The sequence below is a fragment of the Mercenaria mercenaria genome, unplaced genomic scaffold (assembly GCF_021730395.1).
Source record: "Mercenaria mercenaria strain notata unplaced genomic scaffold, MADL_Memer_1 contig_1955, whole genome shotgun sequence".
NCBI lineage: Eukaryota > Metazoa > Mollusca > Bivalvia > Venerida > Veneridae > Mercenaria > Mercenaria mercenaria.
Window position 1 is genome coordinate 29,553 of NW_026459977.1, and position 6,021 is coordinate 35,573.

A 6,021-nucleotide genomic window follows, 5' to 3' on the forward strand; every position below is an offset into this window, starting at 1 on the left:
AGCTCCAAGACGCCAACCACTGGGTAAACGAGAAAACGAAAATGAAGAAGTGGAACGCATGCTTCAAAAGGGCATAATTGAGCCATCAGATAGTGAATGGTCATCTCCAGTCGTGTTAATCACTAAGAAAGATGGGTCGACAAGATTTTGTGTTGACTATAGGAAACTAAATTTAGTAACAAAGGTTGATGCTTATCTTATCCCTCGTGTCGACGATTGCCTCGAGGCACTTGCCGGAAACAAATGGTTCAGCAGCATGGACCTTTGTAGCGGATTTTGGCAAGTTCAGATGGACGAAAGTGACAAGCATAAGACCGCATTCTCGACGTCAGCAAACGGTTTGTACCACTTTAAAGTAATGCCATTTGGACTTGTCAACAGTCCCGCCACGTTTCAGAGATTAATGGAAAACGCGCTCAGGGGTATACAATGGATACAGTCCCTACTTTACATGGACGATATCATTACACCAGGGAAGACTGTAGAGGAATCCTTAGTAAGACTCGAGAATGTGTTCGAACGCCTTCAGCTCTACAATTTGAAATTAACAGCATCCAAATGCCTCTTTTTCCAGAAGTCAATCACATTTCTAGGCCACGTGGTATCCGAGGATGGCATACACACTGACAAGAACAAAATTAGTGCTATCAAGGATTGGCCGATACCACGTAAATAAAGGCAGGTAAGAAGCTTCTTGGGTCTCACAGGTTACTATAGAAAATTTATCAAGGGATACGCCGACATAGCAAGGCCATTACACAAGTTATGTGAAAAGCACGTAAGATTTTCGTGGACAGAAAGCTGTCAAGAGGCATTCGAAAAACTTAAGGAGTCTCTTATCACAGCCCCAATTCTGGCATACCCGCAACCAGATTGTGAGGTTTATCCTGGACACGGACTCTAGTGATCAGGCCTCAGGTGCAGTCTTGTCACAAATAATAGAGGGAAAAGAACACGTCATTGCATACATGAGCAAGACCATGAATAGACACGAGAGACTTCACTGTATTACAAGAAAAGAACTGTTGGCTGTGGTAAAAGCTCTTAAACATTTCCATCACTACCTCTATGGTCGCAAGTTTCTCTTGCGCACTGATAATTCAGCAGTTAGCTGGATGCGCAACTTAAAGTCACCAACTGGTCAGACAGCTCGCTGGCTGCAAGAGTTGAGCACATACAGTATGACTGTAATTCATAGACCTGGTCGAAGTCATGGTAATGCAGATGCTTTATCAAGGAAGCCATGTAGCACATGTTCGAGGCAGCAGGAACTTAATGAGGCTACTGAATGCGTCAGTCAGGAGTTTGCAAGCAAAACCATAGAGACAGATAACCCAACTGCATCAAATAGTGACATAAAGGCTAATGAAGTTGTGCAAGATCAGGAAAGTGATAATAGAATCGTTGGGGCAGATAATGAAACCGTAGCTGAAGTCAGAGCTATGACGAGAGGTGACCATGCAAAAGCTCAAGATAATGATCTAACGCAAAATCAAGTGCTATTAGATGGGTGGACTCCAGTTGACATACAAAATGCTCAGTTAGGTGACTCAAATATTTCACCGATACTGACTGCTAAATTGGATAATTTAGATCGTTCTCAATGGTCCAAAGTTTCAGCAGGTAAAGCTGAATTAAAGACGTTATGGCGCCAGTGGGAGAGACTGTGTGTGAAAGGGGGAATGTTGTATCGTAGGTTTGACACTGATAACAATTCACATATTTGGCAGTTAGTTGTGCCCGAAAGTAAACGTAGTGTAGTACTTTATACTTACCATGACGTGCCGACAGCAGGACATCTAGGCTTTGACAAGACTATTGACAAGATAAGACGAACATTTTACTGGCCAGGTATGACTGAACATATTAAGGACTATTGTCGTAAATGTGACTTATGTACCGCCCGCAACCTGTCAAAGTCGCAAAACAAAGCACCCTTAGGTAAATATGCAGTTGGTGAACCAATGGAACGTGTTATGATGGACATACTAGGTCCTATGCCCACAACTGACAGTGGCAATAAATATATATTAGTTATCACAGACTGGTTTACAAAATGGACCGCAGTTGTGCCCTTGCAAAATCAGGAAGCAAAGACAGTTGCGAACGCGTTCATCGATAACTTTGTAACTCTATACGGACCAAGGTTCAAATTTCGAATCAAAACTCTTTAGTGAAATTTGTGGATTACTCACGATTGAGAAGACACACGCGACGAGCGAGCGCAAGCAAATGGCGTAGTAGAACGATTTAATCGCACGATGGTGTCTATGATATCTAAATATTGTCAAGAAAATCAAAAGCAGTGGGACACACTGCTACCGTTGTTAATGCTTGCGTATCGGAGTTCAAATCATTCAAGTACCAAGATGTCTCCTAATAAAATGGTGTACGGACGTGATGTAACCCGCCCAATGGCCGCCGTAATAGGTCGACCACGCACTGAACAAAACGAGTTAGATACTGTTGATGACTATGTTCGTGACTTGCGTACAAACCTAGCGTGCATTCATGACTTTGCTCGAGAGAATATCAGGAAGAGTTCAGATTATCAAAAACGTCAGTATGATTCTAATGCGAAACTACAAAAGTACAATGCTGGTCAATGTGTATGGTTGCATGACCCTACACGACACAAAGGTGTGTGCTCTAAGCTGGTGAATAAATGGAAAGGTCCTTATTTAGTCACAAAAGTATTAGATGACATAGTGTGTCTAGTGAAGCGCTCTAAATTAATGAAACCAAAGGCCTACCACATTGACAGACTTTGGCCTTACTCCGGAGTTAACGTTCCAATTTGGATTACTCGCTAGAAAGCTCGAATGTAACAGTTGCAATGAAAGGGCTCGAAAAATGTTTATATTGGCTTGTTTAAGAAACAGTAATTATCTAATTTTGGAAGAACTCTCTGAAAATTTATTTAACAAATAGTATAAAGTTATGTGATGTTTGTAAAGAAAACAACCACTATAATAACAGCTAAATATACAACAACGTATAAGGTAACATGAAACAGTGATTTAAAAAATAACATAATAGTCCAGCTATTTGGAAGTTGCTAACTTTAATGTAATTAATTAGAAATATATGTTTAATAACAAGAGATAACATAAAACAATAACAACAACAACAATAGTAAACCCTCTTTTATTTCACTACAGACAATGGGTGACGAACAAGGTGGTGGTGATGCGATACAGTGCCCTCTATGCACAAAGACGTTCAAATGTAGGAAGGAGTTATTTCACCACATGTCTTCGGCAGTGCATCGGTGACAGTCAGTTCGATGTCCTTGGTGTCGAAAAATGAACATCTTCACCAGAGTGTACGATTTAAGCAGACATTGTGACTCTGTGCACTTCAGAGAATGTAGTTTGATGCCAGACGGATTTTTATCCATTCCAAATTGTTTTTATCTGGAAGTGTACCCAAAACATTACGCCATCATGACCAAGGTCCAGAAATATGATAGTCCCATCGCAATTGAAGCCAGGCGTGTGTTGACAAACCATTTAGATAATATTAAAGCAGAGGATGAAATTAGAAGTGAGATAAGGGAAGGATGGAAAGCAGGGTTAAAGATAGCAGAAGATCTAGAGAGAAAAGAAAAAGAAATCAAACAAACGAAAGAAGCTAAGGCGACAGCAGCCAAGAAACACAAAAAGAGAAAGAACGGCAAAGAAAATGAGACACCAGCAAAGAAAATGAAACGCAAAGGAACATTGGAAGAAACAAAAGCAGTGTATGAACAAATGTTTAAGACTGACCCTATTAAACTGGATATACCAAAAATTCAAAATAATGACACTCCTCCAATGAGCGAAACAGAATTCGAGAGTGCAGAAAGAAATAAAAAAGAGGCGAAAGTTGTACTACCTCGACTGGATAAAAATGGTGTAAGGCGTCTAATGTTGGCAAGAAGTCAAAACGGCAAAGTTGTGAAGGGAGAACTTGCAGGAAAGCCTTTCATAGCAGAAGCTGAAAGTTCTAAGGGAGAACAGATGAAAGTTACAGGAGCAGAAGTTGAAAAGGAGGAAGTAGTAGGTGAATTGAACACTAGTAAGACTTTTATGACGGAACAAGAGGAGAAGGTAGATGAAGTGAGTACCGGTGAAGCAATTATGGAGGAAAAGGAGAATGTAACGGGTGAAGTGGTCGGGGAGGAAGCTAATGTGAAGGAAGAAGGAGAAATTGAAAATAAAGTTGGTACTGATAATGAAACTAGGATAAAGGAACAAGTGGAAGTAGTCGAGGAAGTAATTGGGATTGAGGAGAAAGCCATTAGTGAAAGGTGCGATGAAAGTGAAGAAAAAGAAAGACTTAGTATAAATAATCCCCTGGAAGGTGAGCTGCAACTTATAACTGAATCGTTGGCCATTAAAACTATACCAGGTGAAATTGTTGACACCAACGCAGTAATCAAAGAAAAGAGGAAGACAAGTTATAAAGACTATGTGAAGAAAGTGAAATTTGCAACACCAACCAAAGAAAGAGTAAGTGACTTAGATCGAGGAGAGGTTATTGTAAATGAAAAAGGGGACTCAGTTGAAATGAAAAAGGGTGATGATAAGATATGGAGGAAGGTGAAGGACATAAATAATAATTACAAAGAATCGGAAGGGAACATAGTGGGTAATGAGTTGGGAGAATCTGATAAGTTAAACGGACAAGTGAAGGTGGTTGTAAACACTGAAACTGTTGATGGTAAGGAGCCAGAAATTGAACCGGATGAAGAAGCGAATCATGTGGCGACGGCCAGAAGTATTTTAGAAAAAGGTGCCATGCCAATGTGTCCTCCAGCCCGCCGGCAATGGGGACCAGATACATTGGAGGAAATTGACCTTGGAAATGGTCAAGTAGTTCAGTGGCCGCCAAAAGGGTGGCTGAATATGACGCCTGATAGACGGTTGTTGACTGTGGAAATGATGGCCATGACTCTGGAAGCTTTTGGCTACGGAGAAGTAGCTCCTGAGATGTCAAGGTGTTACCTTCTTGACAAGTACAAGTTTCTTGCGCTACCAGGAGCCCTCGTACACCGAAAAGAAAAGAGCGAGGACAGCATTACTAGGGCAAGGTTTCAGAACTTTAGATTCTTAAAAGAAGTTGTAGCTGGGAAGAATTTATCATTTGATGAGGTCCAACATTTACGGGCACTACAGTTCGTATCTGTTAACAAGAAGTTGCCTTTTGATCCCAGTCTCCTTACCACGCCGCTTCGATTGCAGGAAGGACCATCATATCTGGATTAAATAATGGAGATAAACATAACGTAAATGTGTTTAGTAAGTTTAGTATACATGCATAAAAAAGGAAAGTTGTGTTTATAAATTAACACAGTGTTACAAAAGTTTATTAATACTTGTGGTATAAAATGTCAATCCTTAAAAAAAAATCATCCGTAACTCATATCAGAAAGCGAATTCAGACACAATATTTAGTCAACTGTAATGAATAAACCTTACTTAATTTATGTAAACCGGTAGTGGCCTCTGACATCCTCTAGAGTGGCTGCAATTTGTGTGTGTTTACGCATTTTCCCAAAGTCTATAAAACTTTGTTTACGAATATAGTGCCCGAACGACAATTCTAAACGGAAAGATTACCAAATGACAAAAAGGTATTTCGACAAAGATTTTGTTGCCAATAACAGATCTGTAATCGGTTTTCTTAACAATGTAGTAGTTAACTTTTAATTTGAGTTACGCCGTTGAGTTACGGAACTGTATTTTTGAAGTGTACGAATTCGGGGCAAATAACGCTTTCCGCAACCAATTCCAGGAACTCTCCACCACTAGAAACCTATAGAAAAACCATCTAGTTGAGGAGCGGAATTCATACGACAAAACCCTATAAATAGAGGTTAGAAACTTCATTTGGCGGTTCTGGTTCAAAATAGCGCAACCAATAGGTTAAACTTAAAAGTTCCACTAGGGTAGTTTATACAGTAATAGTCTAGTCCGCAACTGAAATTCCGTAACCAAGGTAAACAATGTCAAAGTTTAACGCCCATCATGGATTTAT